Source organism: Ambystoma mexicanum, chromosome 8, assembly GCF_040938575.1.
Source record: "Ambystoma mexicanum isolate Mex_15411 chromosome 8, UKY_AmexF1_1, whole genome shotgun sequence".
NCBI classification, from domain to species: Eukaryota; Metazoa; Chordata; class Amphibia; order Caudata; family Ambystomatidae; genus Ambystoma; species Ambystoma mexicanum.
The window spans coordinates 730,677,450-730,693,217 of NC_090929.1; the positions used below are offsets into that span (position 1 = coordinate 730,677,450).

General features: G+C 46.9%; 39 non-coding genes and 10 pseudogenes across 39 annotated transcripts; all 49 read left to right on the plus strand.

Annotated features, from left to right (window-relative positions):
- The first annotated feature begins 99 nt into the window (after positions 1–99).
- LOC138477968 (5S ribosomal RNA) lies at positions 100–218 on the plus strand. The gene has a single exon (XR_011271878.1). It is a non-coding gene; the product is annotated as a 5S ribosomal RNA (ribosomal RNA).
- Positions 219–324: 106 nt separating this feature from the next.
- LOC138479207 (5S ribosomal RNA) lies at positions 325–443 on the plus strand. The gene has a single exon (XR_011273003.1). It is a non-coding gene; the product is annotated as a 5S ribosomal RNA (ribosomal RNA).
- A 106-nt stretch (positions 444–549) lies between these two features.
- On the plus strand, positions 550–671 carry LOC138473857 (5S ribosomal RNA). The gene has a single exon (XR_011268965.1). It is a non-coding gene; the product is annotated as a 5S ribosomal RNA (ribosomal RNA).
- Positions 672–777: 106 nt separating this feature from the next.
- Positions 778–896, plus strand: LOC138479069 (5S ribosomal RNA). The gene has a single exon (XR_011272877.1). It is a non-coding gene; the product is annotated as a 5S ribosomal RNA (ribosomal RNA).
- A 464-nt stretch (positions 897–1,360) lies between these two features.
- Positions 1,361–1,479, plus strand: LOC138478269 (5S ribosomal RNA). Its single transcript, XR_011272152.1, has one exon. It is a non-coding gene; the product is annotated as a 5S ribosomal RNA (ribosomal RNA).
- A 106-nt stretch (positions 1,480–1,585) lies between these two features.
- On the plus strand, positions 1,586–1,704 carry LOC138479219 (5S ribosomal RNA). Its single transcript, XR_011273014.1, has one exon. It is a non-coding gene; the product is annotated as a 5S ribosomal RNA (ribosomal RNA).
- A 464-nt stretch (positions 1,705–2,168) lies between these two features.
- On the plus strand, positions 2,169–2,277 carry LOC138473945 (5S ribosomal RNA; annotated as a pseudogene).
- Positions 2,278–2,383: 106 nt separating this feature from the next.
- On the plus strand, positions 2,384–2,502 carry LOC138479231 (5S ribosomal RNA). Its single transcript, XR_011273025.1, has one exon. It is a non-coding gene; the product is annotated as a 5S ribosomal RNA (ribosomal RNA).
- A 106-nt stretch (positions 2,503–2,608) lies between these two features.
- LOC138479243 (5S ribosomal RNA) lies at positions 2,609–2,727 on the plus strand. The gene has a single exon (XR_011273036.1). It is a non-coding gene; the product is annotated as a 5S ribosomal RNA (ribosomal RNA).
- Positions 2,728–2,833: 106 nt separating this feature from the next.
- On the plus strand, positions 2,834–2,952 carry LOC138479256 (5S ribosomal RNA). The gene has a single exon (XR_011273047.1). It is a non-coding gene; the product is annotated as a 5S ribosomal RNA (ribosomal RNA).
- A 106-nt stretch (positions 2,953–3,058) lies between these two features.
- On the plus strand, positions 3,059–3,167 carry LOC138474053 (5S ribosomal RNA; annotated as a pseudogene).
- Positions 3,168–3,631: 464 nt separating this feature from the next.
- LOC138478270 (5S ribosomal RNA) lies at positions 3,632–3,750 on the plus strand. The gene has a single exon (XR_011272153.1). It is a non-coding gene; the product is annotated as a 5S ribosomal RNA (ribosomal RNA).
- A 106-nt stretch (positions 3,751–3,856) lies between these two features.
- LOC138478968 (5S ribosomal RNA) lies at positions 3,857–3,975 on the plus strand. Its single transcript, XR_011272786.1, has one exon. It is a non-coding gene; the product is annotated as a 5S ribosomal RNA (ribosomal RNA).
- Positions 3,976–4,439: 464 nt separating this feature from the next.
- On the plus strand, positions 4,440–4,548 carry LOC138474402 (5S ribosomal RNA; annotated as a pseudogene).
- Positions 4,549–4,654: 106 nt separating this feature from the next.
- On the plus strand, positions 4,655–4,773 carry LOC138479268 (5S ribosomal RNA). Its single transcript, XR_011273058.1, has one exon. It is a non-coding gene; the product is annotated as a 5S ribosomal RNA (ribosomal RNA).
- Positions 4,774–4,879: 106 nt separating this feature from the next.
- On the plus strand, positions 4,880–4,998 carry LOC138479281 (5S ribosomal RNA). Its single transcript, XR_011273070.1, has one exon. It is a non-coding gene; the product is annotated as a 5S ribosomal RNA (ribosomal RNA).
- Positions 4,999–5,104: 106 nt separating this feature from the next.
- On the plus strand, positions 5,105–5,223 carry LOC138477818 (5S ribosomal RNA). The gene has a single exon (XR_011271742.1). It is a non-coding gene; the product is annotated as a 5S ribosomal RNA (ribosomal RNA).
- Positions 5,224–5,329: 106 nt separating this feature from the next.
- LOC138474054 (5S ribosomal RNA) lies at positions 5,330–5,438 on the plus strand (annotated as a pseudogene).
- A 464-nt stretch (positions 5,439–5,902) lies between these two features.
- Positions 5,903–6,021, plus strand: LOC138478271 (5S ribosomal RNA). The gene has a single exon (XR_011272154.1). It is a non-coding gene; the product is annotated as a 5S ribosomal RNA (ribosomal RNA).
- Positions 6,022–6,127: 106 nt separating this feature from the next.
- Positions 6,128–6,246, plus strand: LOC138479293 (5S ribosomal RNA). The gene has a single exon (XR_011273081.1). It is a non-coding gene; the product is annotated as a 5S ribosomal RNA (ribosomal RNA).
- A 464-nt stretch (positions 6,247–6,710) lies between these two features.
- On the plus strand, positions 6,711–6,819 carry LOC138474787 (5S ribosomal RNA; annotated as a pseudogene).
- A 106-nt stretch (positions 6,820–6,925) lies between these two features.
- LOC138480068 (5S ribosomal RNA) lies at positions 6,926–7,044 on the plus strand. The gene has a single exon (XR_011273785.1). It is a non-coding gene; the product is annotated as a 5S ribosomal RNA (ribosomal RNA).
- A 103-nt stretch (positions 7,045–7,147) lies between these two features.
- On the plus strand, positions 7,148–7,266 carry LOC138479305 (5S ribosomal RNA). The gene has a single exon (XR_011273092.1). It is a non-coding gene; the product is annotated as a 5S ribosomal RNA (ribosomal RNA).
- A 106-nt stretch (positions 7,267–7,372) lies between these two features.
- LOC138474604 (5S ribosomal RNA) lies at positions 7,373–7,481 on the plus strand (annotated as a pseudogene).
- Positions 7,482–7,945: 464 nt separating this feature from the next.
- LOC138478272 (5S ribosomal RNA) lies at positions 7,946–8,064 on the plus strand. The gene has a single exon (XR_011272155.1). It is a non-coding gene; the product is annotated as a 5S ribosomal RNA (ribosomal RNA).
- A 106-nt stretch (positions 8,065–8,170) lies between these two features.
- On the plus strand, positions 8,171–8,289 carry LOC138479900 (5S ribosomal RNA). The gene has a single exon (XR_011273632.1). It is a non-coding gene; the product is annotated as a 5S ribosomal RNA (ribosomal RNA).
- Positions 8,290–8,395: 106 nt separating this feature from the next.
- On the plus strand, positions 8,396–8,514 carry LOC138479317 (5S ribosomal RNA). Its single transcript, XR_011273103.1, has one exon. It is a non-coding gene; the product is annotated as a 5S ribosomal RNA (ribosomal RNA).
- Positions 8,515–8,620: 106 nt separating this feature from the next.
- LOC138477953 (5S ribosomal RNA) lies at positions 8,621–8,739 on the plus strand. Its single transcript, XR_011271865.1, has one exon. It is a non-coding gene; the product is annotated as a 5S ribosomal RNA (ribosomal RNA).
- Positions 8,740–9,203: 464 nt separating this feature from the next.
- Positions 9,204–9,322, plus strand: LOC138480354 (5S ribosomal RNA). Its single transcript, XR_011274037.1, has one exon. It is a non-coding gene; the product is annotated as a 5S ribosomal RNA (ribosomal RNA).
- Positions 9,323–9,428: 106 nt separating this feature from the next.
- On the plus strand, positions 9,429–9,547 carry LOC138478712 (5S ribosomal RNA). Its single transcript, XR_011272554.1, has one exon. It is a non-coding gene; the product is annotated as a 5S ribosomal RNA (ribosomal RNA).
- A 106-nt stretch (positions 9,548–9,653) lies between these two features.
- LOC138479329 (5S ribosomal RNA) lies at positions 9,654–9,772 on the plus strand. Its single transcript, XR_011273114.1, has one exon. It is a non-coding gene; the product is annotated as a 5S ribosomal RNA (ribosomal RNA).
- Positions 9,773–10,236: 464 nt separating this feature from the next.
- Positions 10,237–10,345, plus strand: LOC138473946 (5S ribosomal RNA; annotated as a pseudogene).
- A 106-nt stretch (positions 10,346–10,451) lies between these two features.
- On the plus strand, positions 10,452–10,570 carry LOC138479341 (5S ribosomal RNA). Its single transcript, XR_011273125.1, has one exon. It is a non-coding gene; the product is annotated as a 5S ribosomal RNA (ribosomal RNA).
- Positions 10,571–10,676: 106 nt separating this feature from the next.
- LOC138479353 (5S ribosomal RNA) lies at positions 10,677–10,795 on the plus strand. The gene has a single exon (XR_011273136.1). It is a non-coding gene; the product is annotated as a 5S ribosomal RNA (ribosomal RNA).
- Positions 10,796–10,901: 106 nt separating this feature from the next.
- On the plus strand, positions 10,902–11,020 carry LOC138477819 (5S ribosomal RNA). Its single transcript, XR_011271743.1, has one exon. It is a non-coding gene; the product is annotated as a 5S ribosomal RNA (ribosomal RNA).
- A 106-nt stretch (positions 11,021–11,126) lies between these two features.
- On the plus strand, positions 11,127–11,235 carry LOC138474055 (5S ribosomal RNA; annotated as a pseudogene).
- A 464-nt stretch (positions 11,236–11,699) lies between these two features.
- LOC138478273 (5S ribosomal RNA) lies at positions 11,700–11,818 on the plus strand. The gene has a single exon (XR_011272156.1). It is a non-coding gene; the product is annotated as a 5S ribosomal RNA (ribosomal RNA).
- Positions 11,819–11,924: 106 nt separating this feature from the next.
- On the plus strand, positions 11,925–12,043 carry LOC138479366 (5S ribosomal RNA). The gene has a single exon (XR_011273147.1). It is a non-coding gene; the product is annotated as a 5S ribosomal RNA (ribosomal RNA).
- A 464-nt stretch (positions 12,044–12,507) lies between these two features.
- On the plus strand, positions 12,508–12,616 carry LOC138474752 (5S ribosomal RNA; annotated as a pseudogene).
- A 106-nt stretch (positions 12,617–12,722) lies between these two features.
- Positions 12,723–12,841, plus strand: LOC138480069 (5S ribosomal RNA). The gene has a single exon (XR_011273786.1). It is a non-coding gene; the product is annotated as a 5S ribosomal RNA (ribosomal RNA).
- A 103-nt stretch (positions 12,842–12,944) lies between these two features.
- LOC138479378 (5S ribosomal RNA) lies at positions 12,945–13,063 on the plus strand. The gene has a single exon (XR_011273158.1). It is a non-coding gene; the product is annotated as a 5S ribosomal RNA (ribosomal RNA).
- Positions 13,064–13,169: 106 nt separating this feature from the next.
- Positions 13,170–13,278, plus strand: LOC138474605 (5S ribosomal RNA; annotated as a pseudogene).
- A 464-nt stretch (positions 13,279–13,742) lies between these two features.
- Positions 13,743–13,861, plus strand: LOC138478275 (5S ribosomal RNA). Its single transcript, XR_011272157.1, has one exon. It is a non-coding gene; the product is annotated as a 5S ribosomal RNA (ribosomal RNA).
- Positions 13,862–13,967: 106 nt separating this feature from the next.
- LOC138479639 (5S ribosomal RNA) lies at positions 13,968–14,086 on the plus strand. The gene has a single exon (XR_011273396.1). It is a non-coding gene; the product is annotated as a 5S ribosomal RNA (ribosomal RNA).
- A 106-nt stretch (positions 14,087–14,192) lies between these two features.
- Positions 14,193–14,311, plus strand: LOC138479390 (5S ribosomal RNA). Its single transcript, XR_011273169.1, has one exon. It is a non-coding gene; the product is annotated as a 5S ribosomal RNA (ribosomal RNA).
- A 106-nt stretch (positions 14,312–14,417) lies between these two features.
- On the plus strand, positions 14,418–14,536 carry LOC138479403 (5S ribosomal RNA). Its single transcript, XR_011273181.1, has one exon. It is a non-coding gene; the product is annotated as a 5S ribosomal RNA (ribosomal RNA).
- Positions 14,537–15,000: 464 nt separating this feature from the next.
- LOC138479542 (5S ribosomal RNA) lies at positions 15,001–15,119 on the plus strand. Its single transcript, XR_011273307.1, has one exon. It is a non-coding gene; the product is annotated as a 5S ribosomal RNA (ribosomal RNA).
- A 106-nt stretch (positions 15,120–15,225) lies between these two features.
- Positions 15,226–15,344, plus strand: LOC138478713 (5S ribosomal RNA). The gene has a single exon (XR_011272555.1). It is a non-coding gene; the product is annotated as a 5S ribosomal RNA (ribosomal RNA).
- Positions 15,345–15,450: 106 nt separating this feature from the next.
- Positions 15,451–15,569, plus strand: LOC138479415 (5S ribosomal RNA). The gene has a single exon (XR_011273192.1). It is a non-coding gene; the product is annotated as a 5S ribosomal RNA (ribosomal RNA).
- The last annotated feature ends 199 nt before the right edge of the window (positions 15,570–15,768 follow it).

A 15,768-nucleotide genomic window follows, 5' to 3' on the forward strand; every position in this document is an offset into this window, starting at 1 on the left:
GCTGATCGAGCGATGAGCGTGGTATCATGTTGCAAGTGGCTGCATGGCTTAGCTTACTAAATGCAAATGCATAAGATTAATATTCTTAGCATTTCTAGAGCCTACGGCCACACCACACTGAATGCGCCCGATCTCGTCTGATCTCGGAAGCTAAGCAGTGTCGGGCCTATTTAGTACCTGGATGGGAGACCGCCTGGGAATACCAGGTGCTGTAGGCTTTTTTGTGCTCCAAGTTCAGGAAGTGAGCCATTTCTCAATTGCCTTTCAAAACTGCAAGGTCTAGCCGACTAGATGCTTAAAAGTACAAAACTCACTAGGCCCAGAGCCTACGGCCACACCACACTGAATGCGCCCGATCTCGTCTGATCTCGGAAGCTAAGCAGTGTCGGGCCTAGTTAGTACCTGGATGGGAGACCGCCTGGGAATACCAGGTGCTGTAGGCTTTTTTGTGCTCCAAGTTCAGGAAGTGAGCCATTTCTCAATTGCCTTTCAAAACTGCAAGGTCTAGCCGACTAGATGCTTAAAAGTACAAAACTCACTAGGACCAGAGCCTACGGCCACACCACACTGAATGCGCCCGATCTCGTCTGATCTCGGAAGCTAAGCAGTGTCGGGCCTAGTTAGTACATCCTGGATGGGAGACCGCCTGGGAATACCAGGTGCTGTAGGCTTTTTTGTGCTCCAAGTTCAGGAAGTGAGCCATTTCTCAATTGCCTTTCAAAACTGCAAGGTCTAGCCGACTAGATGCTTAAAAGTACAAAACTCACTAGGCCCAGAGCCTACGGCCACACCACACTGAATGCGCCCGATCTCGTCTGATCTCGGAAGCTAAGCAGTGTCGGGCCTAGTTAGTACCTGGATGGGAGACCGCCTGGGCATACCAGGTGCTGTAGGCTATTTTGTGCTCCATGATTAGTAATTGCACAACTTCTCAATTACTTTTCAAATTTGGTATGTTTCCAAAATAATTTTATCCCGTTTTATAGCGGAAATGTTGGACAACATTATGAGGGCTGGAGCTACCTATTTACATATAATTAGCATACAGGTAGTGTGTTCATGGGTAATAAATCGACTTTCACATGTAATGCAGTACAGAGAATATTGAGTCCTTCAAGAGGCATGAAAGAAAGCCGTTATTGTGTTGATTGTTCTCTCCACCTCCCTGCAACAGAAACAGGATGGATGGATTAAAGTTATCCTACCAGACATAGGAGTCCTGAATGGGCCCACCAGTCTTATATATCTCGCCTGATCGAGCGCTGATCGAGCGATGAGCGTGGTATCATGTTGCAAGTGGCTGCATGGCTTAGCTTACTAAATGCAAATGCATAAGAGTAATATTCTTAGCATTACTAGAGCCTACGGCCACACCACACTGAATGCGCCCGATCTCGTCTGATCTCGGAAGCTAAGCAGTGTCGGGCCTAGTTAGTACCTGGATGGGAGACTGCCTGGGAATACCAGGTGCTGTAGGCTTTTTTGTGCTCCAAGTTCAGGAAGTGAGCCATTTCTCAATTGCCTTTCAAAACTGCAAGGTCTAGCCGACTAGATGCTTAAAAGTACAAAACTCACTAGGCCCAGAGCCTACGGCCACACCACACTGAATGCGCCCGATCTCGTCTGATCTCGGAAGCTAAGCAGTGTCGGGCCTAGTTAGTACCTGGATGGGAGACCGCCTGGGAATACCAGGTGCTGTAGGCTATTTTGTGCTCCATGATTAGTAATTGCGCAACTTCTCAATTACTTTTCAAATTTGGTATGTTTCCAAAATAATTTTATCCCGTTTTATAGCGGAAATGTTGGACAACATTATGAGGGCTGGAGCTACCTATTTACATATAATTAGCATACAGGTAGTGTGTTCATGGGTAATAAATCGACTTTCACATGTAATGCAGTACAGAGAATATTGAGTCCTTCAAGAGGCATGAAAGAAAGCCGTTATTGTGTTGATTGTTCTCTCCACCTCCCTGCAACAGAAACAGGATGGATGGATTAAAGTTATCCTACCAGACATAGGAGTCCTGAATGGGCCCACCAGTCTTATATATCTCGCCTGATCGAGCGCTGATCGAGCGATGAGCGTGGTATCATGTTGCAAGTGGCTGCATGGCTTAGCTTACTAAATGCAAATGCATAAGAGTAATATTCTTAGCATTACTCGAGCCTACGGCCACACCACACTGAATGCGCCCGATCTCGGAAGCTAAGCAGTGTCGGGCCTAGTTAGTACCTGGATGGGAGACCGCCTGGGAATACCAGGTGCTGTAGGCTTTTTTGTGCTCCAAGTTCAGGAAGTGAGCCATTTCTCAATTGCCTTTCAAAACTGCAAGGTCTAGCCGACTAGATGCTTAAAAGTACAAAACTCACTAGGCCCAGAGCCTACGGCCACACCACACTGAATGCGCCCGATCTCGTCTGATCTCGGAAGCTAAGCAGTGTCGGGCCTAGTTAGTACCTGGATGGGAGACCGCCTGGGAATACCAGGTGCTGTAGGCTTTTTTGTGCTCCAAGTTCAGGAAGTGAGCCATTTCTCAATTGCCTTTCAAAACTGCAAGGTCTAGCCGACTAGATGCTTAAAAGTACAAAACTCACTAGGCCCAGAGCCTACGGCCACACCACACTGAATGCGCCCGATCTCGTCTGATCTCGGAAGCTAAGCAGTGTCGGGCCTAGTTAGTACCTGGATGGGAGACCGCCTGGGAATACCAGGTGCTGTAGGCTTTTTTGTGCTCCAAGTTCAGGAAGTGAGCCATTTCTCAATTGCCTTTCAAAACTGCAAGGTCTAGCCGACTAGATGCTTAAAAGTACAAAACTCACTAGGACCAGAGCCTACGGCCACACCACACTGAATGCGCCCGATCTCGTCTGATCTCGGAAGCTAAGCAGTGTCGGGCCTAGTTAGTACCTGGATGGGAGACCGCCTGGGAATACCAGGTGCTGTAGGCTTTTTTGTGCTCCAAGTTCAGGAAGTGAGCCATTTCTCAATTGCCTTTCAAAACTGCAAGGTCTAGCCGACTAGATGCTTAAAAGTACAAAACTCACTAGGCCCAGAGCCTACGGCCACACCACACTGAATGCGCCCGATCTCGGAAGCTAAGCAGTGTCGGGCCTAGTTAGTACCTGGATGGGATACCGCCTGGGAATACCAGGTGCTGTAGGCTATTTTGTGCTCCATGATTTGTAATTGCACAACTTCTCAATTACTTTTCAAATTTGGTATGTTTCCAAAATAATTTTATCCCGTTTTATAGCGGAAATGTTGGACAACATTATGAGGGCTGGAGCTACCTATTTACATATAATTAGCATACAGGTAGTGTGTTCATGGGTAATAAATCGACTTTCACATGTAATGCAGTACAGAGAATATTGAGTCCTTCAAGAGGCATGAAAGAAAGCCGTTATTGTGTTGATTGTTCTCTCCACCTCCCTGCAACAGAAACAGGATGGATGGATTAAAGTTATCCTACCAGACATAGGAGTCCTGAATGGGCCCACCAGTCTTATATATCTCGCCTGATCGAGCGCTGATCGAGCGATGAGCGTGGTATCATGTTGCAAGTGGCTGCATGGCTTAGCTTACTAAATGCAAATGCATAAGAGTAATATTCTTAGCATTACTAGAGCCTACGGCCACACCACACTGAATGCGCCCGATCTCGTCTGATCTCGGAAGCTAAGCAGTGTCGGGCCTAGTTAGTACCTGGATGGGAGACTGCCTGGGAATACCAGGTGCTGTAGGCTTTTTTGTGCTCCAAGTTCAGGAAGTGAGCCATTTCTCAATTGCCTTTCAAAACTGCAAGGTCTAGCCGACTAGATGCTTAAAAGTACAAAACTCACTAGGCCCAGAGCCTACGGCCACACCACACTGAATGCGCCCGATCTCGTCTGATCTCAGAAGCTAAGCAGTGTCGGGCCTAGTTAGTACCTGGATGGGAGACCGCCTGGGAATACCAGGTGCTGTAGGCTATTTTGTGCTCCATGATTAGTAATTGCGCAACTTCTCAATTACTTTTCAAATTTGGTATGTTTCCAAAATAATTTTATCCCGTTTTATAGCGGGAATGTTGGACAACATTATGAGGGCTGGAGCTACCTATTTACATATAATTAGCATACAGGTAGTGTGTTCATGGGTAATAAATCGACTTTCACATGTAATGCAGTACAGAGAATATTGAGTCCTTCAAGAGGCATGAAAGAAAGCCGTTATTGTGTTGATTGTTCTCTCCACCTCCCTGCAACAGAAACAGGATGGATGGATTAAAGTTATCCTACCAGACATAGGAGTCCTGAATGGGCCCACCAGTCTTATATATCTCGCCTGATCGAGCGCTGATCGAGCGATGAGCGTGGTATCATGTTGCAAGTGGCTGCATGGCTTAGCTTACTAAATGCAAATGCATAAGAGTAATATTCTTAGCATTACTCGAGCCTACGGCCACACCACACTGAATGTGCCCGATCTTGGAAGCTAAGCAGTGTCGGGCCTAGTTAGTACCTGGATGGGAGACCGCCTGGGAATACCAGGTGCTGTAGGCTTTTTTGTGCTCCAAGTTCAGGAAGTGAGCCATTTCTCAATTGCCTTTCAAAACTGCAAGGTCTAGCCGACTAGATGCTTAAAAGTACAAAACTCACTAGGCCCAGAGCCTACGGCCACACCACACTGAATGCGCCCGATCTCGTCTGATCTCGGAAGCTAAGCAGTGTCGGGCCTAGTTAGTACCTGGATGGGAGACCGCCTGGGAATACCAGGTGCTGTAGGCTTTTTTGTGCTCCAAGTTCAGGAAGTGAGCCATTTCTCAATTGCCTTTCAAAACTGCAAGGTCTAGCCGACTAGATGCTTAAAAGTACAAAACTCACTAGGCCCAGAGCCTACGGCCACACCACACTGAATGCGCCCGATCTCGTCTGATCTCGGAAGCTAAGCAGTGTCGGGCCTAGTTAGTACCTGGATGGGAGACCGCCTGGGAATACCAGGTGCTGTAGGCTTTTTTGTGCTCCAAGTTCAGGAAGTGAGCCATTTCTCAATTGCCTTTCAAAACTGCAAGGTCTAGCCGACTAGATGCTTAAAAGTACAAAACTCACTAGGACCAGAGCCTACGGCCACACCACACTGAATGCGCCCGATCTCGTCTGATCTCGGAAGCTAAGCAGTGTAGGGCCTAGTTAGTACCTGGATGGGAGACCGCCTGGGAATACAAGGTGCTGTAGGCTTTTTTGTGCTCCAAGTTCAGGAAGTGAGCCATTTCTCAATTGCCTTTCAAAACTGCAAGGTCTAGCCGACTAGATGCTTAAAAGTACAAAACTCACTAGGCCCAGAGCCTACGGCCACACCACACTGAATGCGCCCGATCTCGGAAGCTAAGCAGTGTCGGGCCTAGTTAGTACCTGGATGGGATACCGCCTGGGAATACCAGGTGCTGTAGGCTATTTTGTGCTCCATGATTTGTAATTGCACAACTTCTCAATTACTTTTCAAATTTGGTATGTTTCCAAAATAATTTTATCCCGTTTTATAGCGGAAATGTTGGACAACATTATGAGGGCTGGAGCTACCTATTTACATATAATTAGCATACAGGTAGTGTGTTCATGGGTAATAAATCGACTTTCACATGTAATGCAGTACAGAGAATATTGAGTCCTTCAAGAGGCATGAAAGAAAGCCGTTATTGTGTTGATTGTTCTCTCCACCTCCCTGCAACAGAAACAGGATGGATGGATTAAAGTTATCCTACCAGACATAGGAGTCCTGAATGGGCCCACCAGTCTTATATATCTCGCCTGATCGAGCGCTGATCGAGCGATGAGCGTGGTATCATGTTGCAAGTGGCTGCATGGCTTAGCTTACTAAATGCAAATGCATAAGAGTAATATTCTTAGCATTACTAGAGCCTACGGCCACACCACACTGAATGCGCCCGATCTCGTCTGATCTCGGAAGCTAAGCAGTGTCGGGCCTAGTTAGTACCTGGATGGGAGACTGCCTGGGAATACCAGGTGCTGTAGGCTTTTTTGTGCTCCAAGTTCAGGAAGTGAGCCATTTCTCAATTGCCTTTCAAAACTGCAAGGTCTAGCGGACTAGATGCTTAAAAGTACAAAACTCACTAGGCCCAGAGCCTACGGCCACACCACACTGAATGCGCCCGATCTCGTCTGATCTCGGAAGCTAAGCAGTGTCGGGCCTAGTTAGTACCTGGATGGGAGACCGCCTGGGAATACCAGGTGCTGTAGGCTATTTTGTGCTCCATGATTAGTAATTGCGCAACTTCTCAATTACTTTTCAAATTTGGTATGTTTCCAAAATAATTTTATCCCGTTTTATAGCGGAAATGTTGGACAACATTATGAGGGCTGGAGCTACCTATTTACATATAATTAGCATACAGGTAGTGTGTTCATGGGTAATAAATCGACTTTCACATGTAATGCAGTACAGAGAATATTGAGTCCTTCAAGAGGCATGAAAGAAAGCCGTTATTGTGTTGATTGTTCTCTCCACCTCCCTGCAACAGAAACAGGATGGATGGATTAAAGTTATCCTACCAGACATAGGAGTCCTGAATGGGCCCACCAGTCTTATATATCTCGCCTGATCGAGCGCTGATCGAGCGATGAGCGTGGTATCATGTTGCAAGTGGCTGCATGGCTTAGCTTACTAAATGCAAATGCATAAGAGTAATATTCTTAGCATTACTCGAGCCTACGGCCACAACACACTGAATGCGTCTGATCTCGGAAGCTAAGCAGTGTCGGGCCTAGTTAGTACCTGGATGGGAGACTGCCTGGGAATACCAGGTGCTGTAGGCTTTTTTGTGCTCCAAGTTCAGGAAGTGAGCCATTTCTCAATTGCCTTTCAAAACTGCAAGGTCTAGCCGACTAGATGCTTAAAAGTACAAAACTCACTAGGCCCAGAGCCTACGGCCACACCACACTGAATGCGCCCGATCTTGTCTGATTTCGGAAGCTAAGCAGTGTCGGGCCTAGTTAGTACCTGGATGGGAGACCGCCTGGGAATACCAGGTGCTGTAGGCTTTTTTGTGCTCCAAGTTCAGGAAGTGAGCCATTTCTCAATTGCTCTAAACTGCAAGGTCTAGCCGACTAGATGCTTAAAAGTACAAAACTCACTAGGACCAGAGCCTACGGCCACACCACACTGAATGCGCCCGATCTCGTCTGATCTCGGAAGCTAAGCAGTGTCGGGCCTAGTTAGTACCTGGATGGGAGACCGCCTGGGAATACCAGGTGCTGTAGGCTTTTTTGTGCTCCAAGTTCAGGAAGTGAGCCATTTCTCAATTGCCTTTCAAAACTGCAAGGTCTAGCCGACTAGATGCTTAAAAGTACAAAACTCACTAGGCCCAGAGCCTACGGCCACACCACACTGAATGCTCCCGATCTCGGAAGCTAAGCAGTGTCGGGCCTAGTTAGTACCTGGATGGGAGATTGCCTGGGAATACCAGGTGCTGTAGGCTATTTTGTGCTCCATGATTTGTAATTGCACAACTTCTCAATTACTTTTCAAATTTGGTATGTTTCCAAAATAATTTTATCCCGTTTTATAGCGGAAATGTTGGACAACATTATGAGGGCTGGAGCTACCTATTTACATATAATTAGCATACAGGTAGTGTGTTCATGGGTAATAAATCGACTTTCACATGTAATACAGTACAGAGAATATTGAGTCCTTCAAGAGGCATGAAAGAAAGCCGTTATTGTGTTGATTGTTCTCTCCACCTCCCTGCAACAGAAACAGGATGGAAGGATTAAAGTTATCCTACCAGACATAGGAGTCCTGAATGGGCCCACCAGTCTTATATATCTCGCCTGATCGAGCGCTGATCGAGCGATGAGCGTGGTATCATGTTGCAAGTGGCTGCATGGCTTAGCTTACTAAATGCAAATGCATAAGAGTAATATTCTTAGCATTACTAGAGCCTACGGCCACACCACACTGAATGCGCCCGATCTCGTCTGATCTCGGAAGCTAAGCAGTGTCGGGCCTAGTTAGTACCTGGATGGGAGACTGCCTGGGAATACCAGGTGCTGTAGGCTTTTTTGTGCTCCAAGTTCAGGAAGTGAGCCATTTCTCAATTGCCTTTCAAAACTGCAAGGTCTAGCCGACTAGATGCTTAAAAGTACAAAACTCACTAGGCCCAGAGCCTACGGCCACACCACACTGAATGCCCCCGATCTCGTCTGATCTCGGAAGCTAAGCAGTGTCGGGCCTAGTTAGTACCTGGATGGGAGACGGCCTGGGAATACCAGGTGCTGTAGGCTTTTTTGTGCTCCAAGTTCAGGAAGTGAGCCATTTCTCAATTGCCTTTCAAAACTGCAAGGTCTAGCCGACTAGATGCTTAAAAGTACAAAACTCACTAGGACCAGAGCCTACGGCCACACCACACTGAATGCGCCCGATCTCGTCTGATCTCGGAAGCTAAGCAGTGTCGGGCCTAGTTAGTACCTGGATGGGAGACCGCCTGGGAATACCAGGTGCTGTAGGCTTTTTTGTGCTCCAAGTTCAGGAAGTGAGCCATTTCTCAATTGCCTTTCAAAACTGCAAGGTCTAGCCGACTAGATGCTTAAAAGTAAAAAACCCACTAGGGCCAGAGCCTACGGCCACACCACACTGAATGCGCCCGATCTCGTCTGATCTCGGAAGCTAAGCAGTGTCGGGCCTAGTTAGTACCTGGATGGGAGACCGCCTGGGAATACCAGGTGCTGTAGTCTATTTTGTGCTCCATGATTAGTAATTGCGCAACTTCTCAATTACTTTTCAAATTTGGTATGTTTCCAAAATAATTTTATCCCGTTTTATAGCGGAAATGTTGGACAACATTATGAGGGCTGGAGCTACCTATTTACATATAATTAGCATACAGGTAGTGTGTTCATGGGTAATAAATCGACTTTCACATGTAATGCAGTACAGAGAATATTGAGTCCTTCAAGAGGCATGAAAGAAAGCCGTTATTGTGTTGATTGTTCTCTCCACCTCCCTGCAACAGAAACAGGATGGATGGATTAAAGTTATCCTACCAGACATAGGAGTCCTGAATGGGCCCACCAGTCTTATATATCTCGCCTGATCGAGCGCTGATCGAGCGATGAGCGTGGTATCATGTTGCAAGTGGCTGCATGGCTTAGCTTACTAAATGCAAATGCATAAGAGTAATATTCTTAGCATTACTCGAGCCTACGGCCACAACACACTGAATGCGCCCGATCTGGTCTGATCTCGGAAGCTAAGCAGTGTCGGGCCTAGTTAGTACCTGGATGGGAGACCGCCTGGGAATACCAGGTGCTGTAGGCTTTTTTGTGCTCCAAGTTCAGGAAGTGAGCCATTTCTCAATTGCCTTTCAAAACTGCAAGGTCTAGCCGACTAGATGCTTAAAAGTACAAAACTCACTAGGCCCAGAGCCTACGGCCACACCACACTGAATGCGCCCGATCTCGTCTGATTTCGGAAGCTAAGCAGTGTCGGGCCTAGTTAGTACCTGGATGGGAGACCGCCTGGGAATACCAGGTGCTGTAGGCTTTTTTGTGCTCCAAGTTCAGGAAGTGAGCCATTTCTCAATTGCCTTTCAAAACTGCAAGGTCTAGCCGACTAGATGCTTAAAAGTACAAAACTCACTAGGCCCAGAGCCTACGGCCACACCACACTGAATGCGCCCGATCTCGTCTGATCTCGGAAGCTAAGCAGTGTCGGGCCTAGTTAGTACCTGGATGGGAGACCGCCTGGGAATACCAGGTGCTGTAGGCTATTTTGTGCTCCATCATTAGTAATTGCGCAACTTCTCAATTACTTTTCAAATTTGGTATGTTTCCAAAATAATTTTATCCCGTTTTATAGCGGAAATGTTGGACAACATTATGAGGGCTGGAGCTACCTATTTACATATAATTAGCATACAGGTAGTGTGTTCATGGGTAATAAATCGACTTTCACATGTAATGCAGTACAGAGAATATTGAGTCCTTCAAGAGGCATGAAAGAAAGCCGTTATTGTGTTGATTGTTCTCTCCACCTCCCTGCAACAGAAACAGGATGGATGGATTAAAGTTATCCTACCAGACATAGGAGTCCTGAATGGGCCCACCAGTCTTATATATCTCGCCTGATCGAGCGCTGATCGAGCGATGAGCGTGGTATCATGTTGCAAGTGGCTGCATGGCTTAGCTTACTAAATGCAAATGCATAAGAGTAATATTCTTAGCATTACTCGAGCCTACGGCCACACCACACTGAATGCGCCCGATCTCGGAAGCTAAGCAGTGTCGGGCCTAGTTAGTACCTGGATGGGAGACCGCCTGGGAATACCAGGTGCTGTAGGCTTTTTTGTGCTCCAAGTTCAGGAAGTGAGCCATTTCTCAATTGCCTTTCAAAACTGCAAGGTCTAGCCGACTAGATGCTTAAAAGTACAAAACTCACTAGGCCCAGAGCCTACGGCCACACCACACTGAATGCGCCCGATCTCGTCTGATCTCGGAAGCTAAGCAGTGTCGGGCCTAGTTAGTACCTGGATGGGAGACCGCCTGGGAATACCAGGTGCTGTAGGCTTTTTTGTGCTCCAAGTTCAGGAAGTGAGCCATTTCTCAATTGCCTTTCAAAACTGCAAGGTCTAGCCGACTAGATGCTTAAAAGTACAAAACTCACTAGGCCCAGAGCCTACGGCCACACCACACTGAATGCGCCCGATCTCGTCTGATCTCGGAAGCTAAGCAGTGTCGGGCCTAGTTAGTACCTGGATGGGAGACCGCCTGGGAATACCAGGTGCTGTAGGCTTTTTTGTGCTCCAAGTTCAGGAAGTGAGCCATTTCTCAATTGCCTTTCAAAACTGCAAGGTCTAGCCGACTAGATGCTTAAAAGTACAAAACTCACTAGGACCAGAGCCTACGGCCACACCACACTGAATGCGCCCGATCTCGTCTGATCTCGGAAGCTAAGCAGTGTAGGGCCTAGTTAGTACCTGGATGGGAGACCGCCTGGGAATACAAGGTGCTGTAGGCTTTTTTGTGCTCCAAGTTCAGGAAGTGAGCCATTTCTCAATTGCCTTTCAAAACTGCAAGGTCTAGCCGACTAGATGCTTAAAAGTACAAAACTCACTAGGCCCAGAGCCTACGGCCACACCACACTGAATGCGCCCGATCTCGGAAGCTAAGCAGTGTCGGGCCTAGTTAGTACCTGGATGGGATACCGCCTGGGAATACCAGGTGCTGTAGGCTATTTTGTGCTCCATGATTTGTAATTGCACAACTTCTCAATTACTTTTCAAATTTGGTATGTTTCCAAAATAATTTTATCCCGTTTTATAGCGGAAATGTTGGACAACATTATGAGGGCTGGAGCTACCTATTTACATATAATTAGCATACAGGTAGTGTGTTCATGGGTAATAAATCGACTTTCACATGTAATGCAGTACAGAGAATATTGAGTCCTTCAAGAGGCATGAAAGAAAGCCGTTATTGTGTTGATTGTTCTCTCCACCTCCCTGCAACAGAAACAGGATGGATGGATTAAAGTTATCCTACCAGACATAGGAGTCCTGAATGGGCCCACCAGTCTTATATATCTCGCCTGATCGAGCGCTGATCGAGCGATGAGCGTGGTATCATGTTGCAAGTGGCTGCATGGCTTAGCTTACTAAATGCAAATGCATAAGAGTAATATTCTTAGCATTACTAGAGCCTACGGCCACACCACACTGAATGCGCCCGATCTCGTCTGATCTCGGAAGCTAAGCAGTGTCGGGCCTAGTTAGTACCTGGATGGGAGACTGCCTGGGAATACCAGGTGCTGTAGGCTTTTTTGTGCTCCAAGTTCAGGAAGTGAGCCATTTCTCAATTGCCTTTCAAAACTGCAAGGTCTAGCCGACTAGATGCTTAAAAGTACAAAACTCACTAGGCCCAGAGCCTACGGCCACACCACACTGAATGCGCCCGATCTCGTCTGATCTCGGAAGCTAAGCAGTGTCGGGCCTAGTTAGTACCTGGATGGGAGACCGCCTGGGAATACCAGGTGCTGTAGGCTATTTTGTGCTCCATGATTAGTAATTGCGCAACTTCTCAATTACTTTTCAAATTTGGTATGTTTCCAAAATAATTTTATCCCGTTTTATAGCGGAAATGTTGGACAACATTATGAGGGCTGGAGCTACCTATTTACATATAATTAGCATACAGGTAGTGTGTTCATGGGTAATAAATCGACTTTCACATGTAATGCAGTACAGAGAATATTGAGTCCTTCAAGAGGCATGAAAGAAAGCCGTTATTGTGTTGATTGTTCTCTCCACCTCCCTGCAACAGAAACAGGATGGATGGATTAAAGTTATCCTACCAGACATAGGAGTCCTGAATGGGCCCACCAGTCTTATATATCTCGCCTGATCGAGCGCTGATCGAGCGATGAGCGTGGTATCATGTTGCAAGTGGCTGCATGGCTTAGCTTACTAAATGCAAATGCATAAGAGTAATATTCTTAGCATTACTCGAGCCTACGGCCACAACACACTGAATGCGTCTGATCTCGGAAGCTAAGCAGTGTCGGGCCTAGTTAGTACCTGGATGGGAGACCGCCTGGGAATACCAGGTGCTGTAGGCTTTTTTGTGCTCCAAGTTCAGGAAGTGAGCCATTTCTCAATTGCCTTTCAAAACTGCAAGGTCTAGCCGACTAGATGCTTAAAAGTACAAAACTCACTAGGCCCAGAGCCTACGGCCACACCACACTGAATGCGCCCGATCTTGTCTGATTTCGGAAGCTAAGCAGTGTCGGGCCTAGTTAGTACCTGGATGGGAGACCGCCTGGGAATACCAGGTGCTGTAGGCTTTTTTGTGCTCCAAGTTCAGGAAGTGAGCCATTTCTCAATTGCTCTAAACTGCAAGGTCTAGCCGACTAGATGCTTAAAAGTACAAAACTCACTAGGACCAGAGCCTACGGCCACACCACACTGAATGCGCCCGATCTCGTCTGATCTCGGAAGCTAAGCAGTGTCGGGCCTAGTTAGTACCTGGATGGGAGACCGCCTGGGAATACCAGGTGCTGTAGGCTTTTTTGTGCTCCAAGTTCAGGAAGTGAGCCATTTCTCAATTGCCTTTCAAAACTGCAAGGTCTAGCCGACTAGATGCTTAAAAGTACAAAACTCACTAGGCCCAGAGCCTACGGCCACACCACACTGAATGCTCCCGATCTCGGAAGCTAAGCAGTGTCGGGCCTAGTTAGTACCTGGATGGGAGATTGCCTGGGAATACCAGGTGCTGTAGGCTATTTTGTGCTCCATGATTTGTAATTGCACAACTTCTCAATTACTTTTCAAATTTGGTATGTTTCCAAAATAATTTTATCCCGTTTTATAGCGGAAATGTTGGACAACATTATGAGGGCTGGAGCTACCTATTTACATATAATTAGCATACAGGTAGTGTGTTCATGGGTAATAAATCGACTTTCACATGTAATACAGTACAGAGAATATTGAGTCCTTCAAGAGGCATGAAAGAAAGCCGTTATTGTGTTGATTGTTCTCTCCACCTCCCTGCAACAGAAACAGGATGGAAGGATTAAAGTTATCCTACCAGACATAGGAGTCCTGAATGGGCCCACCAGTCTTATATATCTCGCCTGATCGAGCGCTGATCGAGCGATGAGCGTGGTATCATGTTGCAAGTGGCTGCATGGCTTAGCTTACTAAATGCAAATGCATAAGAGTAATATTCTTAGCATTACTAGAGCCTACGGCCACACCACACTGAATGCGCCCGATCTCGTCTGATCTCGGAAGCTAAGCAGTGTCGGGCCTAGTTAGTACCTGGATGGGAGACTGCCTGGGAATACCAGGTGCTGTAGGCTTTTTTGTGCTCCAAGTTCAGGAAGTGAGCCATTTCTCAATTGCCTTTCAAAACTGCAAGGTCTAGCCGACTAGATGCTTAAAAGTACAAAACTCACTAGGCCCAGAGCCTACGGCCACACCACACTGAATGCGCCCGATCTCGTCTGATCTCGGAAGCTAAGCAGTGTCGGGCCTAGTTAGTACCTGGATGGGAGACGGCCTGGGAATACCAGGTGCTGTAGGCTTTTTTGTGCTCCAAGTTCAGGAAGTGAGCCATTTCTCAATTGCCTTTCAAAACTGCAAGGTCTAGCCGACTAGATGCTTAAAAGTACAAAACTCACTAGGACCAGAGCCTACGGCCACACCACACTGAATGCGCCCGATCTCGTCTGATCTCGGAAGCTAAGCAGTGTCGGGCCTAGTTAGTACCTGGATGGGAGACCGCCTGGGAATACCAGGTGCTGTAGGCTTTTTTGTGCTCCAAGTTCAGGAAGTGAGCCATTTCTCAATTGCCTTTCAAAACTGCAAGGTCTAGCCGACTAGATGCTTAAAAGTAAAAAACCCACTAGGCCCAGAGCCTACGGCCACACCACACTGAATGCGCCCGATCTCGTCTGATCTCGGAAGCTAAGCAGTGTCGGGCCTAGTTAGTACCTGGATGGGAGACCGCCTGGGAATACCAGGTGCTGTAGGCTATTTTGTGCTCCATGATTAGTAATTGCGCAACTTCTCAATTACTTTTCAAATTTGGTATGTTTCCAAAATAATTTTATCCCGTTTTATAGCGGAAATGTTGGACAACATTATGAGGGCTGGAGCTACCTATTTACATATAATTAGCATACAGGTAGTGTGTTCATGGGTAATAAATCGACTTTCACATGTAATGCAGTACAGAGAATATTGAGTCCTTCAAGAGGCATGAAAGAAAGCCGTTATTGTGTTGATTGTTCTCTCCACCTCCCTGCAACAGAAACAGGATGGATGGATTAAAGTTATCCTACCAGACATAGGAGTCCTGAATGGGCCCACCAGTCTTATATATCTCGCCTGATCGAGCGCTGATCGAGCGATGAGCGTGGTATCATGTTGCAAGTGGCTGCATGGCTTAGCTTACTAAATGCAAATGCATAAGAGTAATATTCTTAGCATTACTCGAGCCTACGGCCACAACACACTGAATGCGCCCGATCTCGTCTGATCTCGGAAGCTAAGCAGTGTCGGGCCTAGTTAGTACCTGGATGGGAGACCGCCTGGGAATACCAGGTGCTGTAGGCTTTTTTGTGCTCCAAGTTCAGGAAGTGAGCCATTTCTCAATTGCCTTTCAAAACTGCAAGGTCTAGCCGACTAGATGCTTAAAAGTACAAAACTCACTAGGCCCAGAGCCTACGGCCACACCACACTGAATGCGCCCGATCTCGTCTGATTTCGGAAGCTAAGCAGTGTCGGGCCTAGTTAGTACCTGGATGGGAGACCGCCTGGGAATACCAGGTGCTGTAGGCTTTTTTGTGCTCCAAGTTCAGGAAGTGAGCCATTTCTCAATTGCCTTTCAAAACTGCAAGGTCTAGCCGACTAGATGCTTAAAAGTACAAAACTCACTAGGCCCAGAGCCTACGGCCACACCACACTGAATGCGCCCGATCTCGTCTGATCTCGGAAGCTAAGCAGTGTCGGGCCTAGTTAGTACCTGGATGGGAGACCGCCTGGGAATACCAGGTGCTGTAGGCTATTTTGTGCTCCATGATTAGTAATTGCGCAACTTCTCAATTACTTTTCAAATTTGGTATGTTTCCAAAATAATTTTATCCCGTTTTATAGCGGAAATGTTGGACAACATTATGAGGGCTGGAGCTACCTATTTACATATAATTAGCATACAGGTAGTGTGTTCATGGGTAATAAATCGACTTTCACATGTAATGCAGTA